This window comes from Carassius auratus, chromosome 9, assembly GCF_003368295.1.
Source record: "Carassius auratus strain Wakin chromosome 9, ASM336829v1, whole genome shotgun sequence".
NCBI lineage: Eukaryota > Metazoa > Chordata > Actinopteri > Cypriniformes > Cyprinidae > Carassius > Carassius auratus.
In genome coordinates, this window is record NC_039251.1 from 33,274,636 (window position 1) to 33,281,392 (window position 6,757).

Genomic DNA, 6,757 nt, shown 5'->3' on the forward strand with positions numbered 1-6,757 from the left:
TAAATGATAGTTGAATTCATATGAGTTAGCTACCAATTTAAAAAAAAAGTTACAAATTGCCATGAGATTGTATTCTTTTCATCTCAGATACCTGAAACTTCTGTTAATTTGCACTTTTCAAATACGCAACATCATAGCAAATATCAACACATTTCCAAAGCAGACATATGAAGTAGATGCACAACTGACAGATTCAACAATCACAGCAATAATCTCAGGTTTCATTTTCATAAACAATGACTGCAGGGCTTATTATGTGTTACTGCAGCTTGTATTAGTCTGCAACCTGATCGGCTCTCTCACTCTGAGATAGATCATAAAAGTGGCTGATGTAATGCAGCGGAGTGGAGCGTGGAGCTGTGCTGGAATATAACAGGATATTTGTGCTCTGTAGTCACCTGTGGATGTGAGTATGATAAAGATCTTTTCTGTGCTCAGGTAACCATTCAGAATAGATCTTACATAGGTGTCTCCCGCTCTTGATAAGATGTTTAATTACCCATTTTTAAGCTTCCTTTTTAAATAGAAAGACTGTGACGTTTAAAACCCAAACCCATGAACAAAGCTGTCCGCCAGCCATTTTTCATATTTAATAGTGGGAGGCCATTTTACAGAAATAACGTGTCTGGGATTACAAATGAAAAGTAGAGAGATTCATTCTTTATCATGCAGACAGATTAAATTCCAAACCCTGTTACTGTAATAGGTGCACTTGTAACTCCACATAAATTAGAGCATTAATTCAATCAGCTTCTGTTTTAAGCAAAAAAACACACAGCTCAGAATCCAGAAGTGTAATTTATAGCGAAGACAGGTTCATTTTCAAAAACAATCAATTTCTCTGCACGTCTGAGGGCTACGATGATGCTCTGTGGAACTCGGAGTGTCTGAATCTCTCATCGTAGAGCCAAATAAAAGATAAATGAAGATGTATTTTATTCCGTCATAATTTCCCACTGAGAATGCCATAAAGGATGACATCCATATGGATCAAGGGTGGGGGTGGGGTGTGGTGTTTTTATGTGGAGTGGTAAAGTGCTCCTGTAATTTATGGCATCTTTCCTGTGTGATCTGTTTGTCTGTCAGGATGGTGGAGGAGAAAGAAAGGACTGGCCTCTGAGAGAGAGAGAGAGAGAGAGAGCATTATGCTAGGTTAAATATCCTAATGATCAAAATAAATCAAAATCATCAACTGCTGGTCAGTCAAATATACAGTATGCTGAAAATCTTGCACATCTGGAAAAATGAAGAAAAAAATAATATGATGCCAGTGTGTTTGTTTGTGCCAACGTGTAACTAGTATCTATTAGTCTTCATTAATTTCAAGTTTATGACAACTGTATCTTTGCCCCAAATAGAGGCCATAATATAATGTGATGATGTATGGAGACCTACACCACTCTTTTTTCACACTGTCATTTTCTCATTCTAAAAAGAGAGAAATTGGTGAAAGGGCATTGTTCAACAACTAAACTTCAGGAATGTGCTTTTTCAGCAATGATTCAGACACGTTTGACCTTATATGCTGACTTTTAGGAAGAGCAAATATACTGTTTCCTGGAAAAGAACCAACTACACGTGAGTCAAGCTCTGCTGTTTAATCGGTCATACACACTGCTCTCAGAGTAGTATGTTTTGGCTGACATGATCATGTCATGTCAAACTCAGGGCACAGAGGGGACAAAGAAGGATTTGGTGCTCAGTAATGACAGTTCTTGGATTGTTTCTATTGAACTGATCTGTGTACAACCCTGTGTAACCCGCTAATTTTTCTTATCTTAATTGTTTGAGTTCACACCCAACATAAAATGTAATCAACTTTATTATTTGAAAGAAAACCTGGCTTGTAATTTGTTAACATTTCCTGTAGGAATATTTCAGTCTCTCCACCTGGAATACAAAAGTGTTGCTGTCCTGAAATTAAGTCGCTGCATTTGCTCTGTAAAAAATCACTGCTGATAATAATATCAGTCTGGACACTTAACATGGATTGGTAGACATTATTGCATTCAAACGATTAATCGCATCAAAAAAATAAAAGTTTTTGTTTACATCAGATATGTATGTGTGCTGTCTTATTTATATATAAATACACACACATGCATGTACATATTTAAGAAATAAAGAGTATGTATTGAATATATTTATTTATAATATAAATTATATGAATATAAATATAGACATGTAAATATGATTTTGGATTTTAAATGCGATTAATCGCGATTAAATTTGAAAGCACTAGTAGAAATATTGTTTTCTATTATTAGTTCAGGACTTCAATTCAGTGATTTTATAAGAACTTTTATAAAAATTTACACCGAACACTTGAGATCAAAATAATCCAGGGGTGTAGTGTTGTGATTAAAAATTGCACCTCATAAACTCTCTACCCAATGCAAATGTTCAACGATTCAAAATGTAAAGCGGCAAAATTATGCTTAACGATTTAATCTTTTTTTTTTTTTTTTCAAAGCACAGTTTCAGGACTACATAGCTTAATATTCATGAAATATTCATGCAATCAGTAAGGGCATTTAGATGCTAAAATCTACACCATGAGTAAAGTTTGAATGAACTGCTTGTTTGATGTAGCCTATAGGCACTTTCATCTTGACAGCGAGAGCAGGGTGGTGACAGAGCAGATGGGGAGCCAGGCCTTCCTTCTTTCTCTTCATCCGCTTGCTCTGGAACCAGATCTTCACCTGGGTCCTGCTCAGGTGCACAGCGCGATCTATTTCGGTTCTTCTTGATTTGCACAGGTACTTATTCGGTTCTTCTTAATTTAAGTAGTTGTTGAAGTGAAACTCATTCTCCAGTTCAGTGAGTTGTTTGGTGAAAACATTGAGGGCAGCAGTGTTTGCCTGTAAAAAGTATAGACAATGCAATAAAATATATATATATATATATATATATATATATATATATATATATATATATATATATATATATATATATATATATATATATATATATATGAACATTTATACATATACATTTATGTTTGTTGTAGGTATAATACCACATTTTAAAACGAACAAACGTCATCCCAACATACTGTTTTGGCATATTAATCCAAGTCTACTGTTTGCTCTGACAGCTAAACTAATATCGCAACATACCTGAGAAAAACGTTGGGAGCTGCCACCCTAATAAGCACGCGTTTTATCTCATTGCCTAAACTTGTATTTGTCCAGAGTTATTGTTGGAGCAATGCTCGTTGAGATGAGTGTAGGTTTCCGTGCAGCATGCATAAACTACAGTTAAACCAAGTCAGGGACCCGTGTAACCCCACTCTCGAGCGTTTCTATCATAATGCACTTCAAAAGAACCTTGAAGCAGGTTCGAGGTTAATCGGGTGTTGACATGATGATCCAGAATGGTTCTCGTCAGTCCCTCTCGGGTGCCTCCGGGGTAAGACGGGGCCGCACTCTTCCTCTGATCCTGACAGTACTTGGCCGTGAAAGTCATAAAGTTCCCACCCGGGTAACAGTTGAAGAACGAGGTCATTATGTTTCTTAAAGCGCCACTTTAAACGGTGAATGATAGCTCGCGTTTCTTGTCTTCATTACCTAACTGTACTTTCTGTCTCAACATGTAAATATTGCCTACAACAACGAGGGGAGGGGCCTCGCTTTACTCTGACCAATCGAGAGCGACCCATGTGTCGGCTGGCCTGGGGGCTTATAGTGCTCAGTATCTTTGTTTCTCAGAGCGCTTCAGCGCGTAGTAATAATAATCTGGATCTGATTCATTTTATGAATTTATATACCAACCTCAAGACATTATTTGTTTTGTTCGCGAACTGAAATTCTTTTGCAGGATTTTCAGGGGCCTCAATGTCAAATTCACACGCCATTAACAGTAAAGCACATTATTAAGCTGAAACGCATGAATTACTCTCCTCACAAGGGTTAATGCCATATTTTCTACCTATTAGTTAATCTAAATTCAACTAATATATGTTTGTTTCCGGCTATACTGTGTTCTGTGTTCAAGAATCATAGGTAAGAATAATCAAAAATATTCTAAATGCTTCTCTCATCATTAAAGCGTGTGATGAATTGAGTGCTTGGTTCTGCGGTTTTTGTCCCTTTTGAGCTGAAGATAGACGCAGCGCATCTGGCTTCTGCCCTCGGTAGACTCGGAACTGCTGTCGAGGAAAATTGTGCACAATCAGTGATTGATGACCTCAAGCTACCAAATACCCATGACAACTGCAGCGCTCAAACTAAGACTTGCACTATTTTTCTGCAACGTGTTATCGAGAGCTTTTAATTTTAAGCCGATAAAACATAGGGAAATAAAGCGTAATGGCTCGCATTACGCGACGTAAAAGTGAATTGGTTGCTTCTGTCAAAGCCCATTAAAAAATATGAACAAGCCGCACTGTTCAGTTTACTCAAGAACAGACCCGTGAGAAATTGTAGCCTAACCCGTTGAGGGAAAGCATGGTTTTCTATATCCATAAGACAAATCCATGATTAAATACTGATTTTCACATAGGCAAACGATGGTTTGTGAGTTGGTTGGTGTTTTAGAGCTCAAGAGACAATGATTTGACTGCTAGTCAAATCTAACAGACCGTTTTGGGGTGTTGTTTCTTGTTCTGATGAGACAAGATGACCTAAATTACATCTGAAATGTGTTTTATTATTATTATTATTATTATTATTATTATTATTATTATTATTAGAACATTCTCATAGCAGCATCAAAGCAAGATGGCTTCCAATTGATGTGGCCCAATTAATCAGAAATATAAATTCGTGTTCCGATATTTTTTAAAATATCCTATGAATATTTTTGTCATATAGCTATTTGTTAATTGTCTTACTCAGGCTGTACGTGTTATTATGGATTATTATCCCTTATTACAGAAGTAGAAAGATGCGTGTAATGTTAGGACTCCCTTTTTTGATTAGCCTAACTTATTTTTTGTGTCAAACAATTTATTTCCTGAGCGGCAGTGCAATGAACCCTTACTAACTTTTTATTTTTTTTTTACATTCTCATTTCATTGATACCTTCTAAATACTGAAAATACAAATAAATTGCTGATGATCGAAGAAAACGCTTGCGGATACCAGAACGTATCGTTTTAATATATGGCGCAAGCAAAATTCATTAGAAGGTTGGACAAAACAGCATATATAGCCACAGGAAACAAATGTTACATTTGATTAGAGGCCTTTATTTTCCTTTTAAACACTTTCCTCCAGTGCACAAATCTTAAGAAAATTTGTTTAGTTAGACCCCACCCCCATTCGATGTAGGCATTGCTCTTTGTTATCTAGTCGTTATTAAATAGACTGATATTTTATTTTAATAACCGAGACTGTGAAAAAATCTATGTCCTTACCCTCTGTGGTTAAAGCATTTGCAGCTCTATGCCACTATGCTTTGAGTTCTCTCTCATCCATGCCATGATTGCAAGCAGAGTGTGTTGTCACAGTCTCTCTCTCTCTCTCTCTTAGGAAAAAGTTTGGCCTCTTGCAGTTTGAAATGTGTTTCCACAGTTGAGAAAGCAAAAAGCTTTGTTCATAAGGAGCTGGAATCAGTAGCGAGACTGAAAGCGACGAGTTTTTGATTAATGAGCTTTGAAATGCCTCGCTAGGGGGAAGCCGGGAAAGAGCCTATTCTGTTAGAGACGGCTTGCCAGTGCTTACAAAGGCAGTGACGCTTTAGGCTATTCATTACCACATTATAAGGTGTATTTTTAAAATACATAGACCTATATGTATTATTGCGCAATGGTGCAGGTAAATGTTATATCAAACTGTTTATAAGACAAAACACTTGCTTTGGGCCTATGTATGGATGTATCACAATTTCTACTGAGCTCCCAGTCTATAAAAACATTAAAAAGTATTAACAATACTTTAATCTTGGGATGTAGGTTACAACACTTGTGCACACCATCCAGAAAAGGCAATTTATTTAGATTTGCACATTGCACCACATAGAAAGGCATAATCTTTACATTAAGTTATTTAATAAGTACCCTAACCAGCGGGAAATTTTAAATCTATATTTGTGAAAACTCGATTTCCTAAATCATAATAAAACCTCCGCGAATCTCTTTCACGTTATATGGTTATGCAGTTTCTCTTAAAATTTAAATGACCAAATTTAAGATAAATGCAATGGTGAGGTTTGCTTTTGTGTTTTGTGAACAGCCGTGATACGTGCGCGCGCACATTCACGCGCATCTGGATGGGGGTGAGAGAGAAGGTGTCTCCTTTGTTTACTATCCTTATGTTTCCAAAATGGCGTCTCCGCCTTATGAATTGAGCAAAATCCAAGTTGGAAATCCATTCATATCCACACACAATATGAAAATGTTCAAATATACTATAAATATACTAAGAATGAAAAAGAAAATACATTAATATTGATGTAGCATTTACAATTTCATTTAGCTTAAGCACTTTATTTACAAAATGTTTAACACAATAAAATATAACATTTCCATATCGTTACCATTTCATCATTTTATGCTTGGACAGTGCAACTTACAAAATAACATTTATAATGAACGTGAGGATGTGTCGTTATGTGCTGGTGTTTTTAAGCAACATGATGACATGGCGATAACAAGAGATTGCCAAATTTCCAATTACTGGATGTAATAATAATAATTACAATTTCGAAATTCTTTTTAATTCTTCATTTCATAATATTTTATTACCGAATGAAGAAAGAAATACGCCAGTCCTACGTTATCACCTGTTTGCACCAGTTCAACGAAATGTCAACG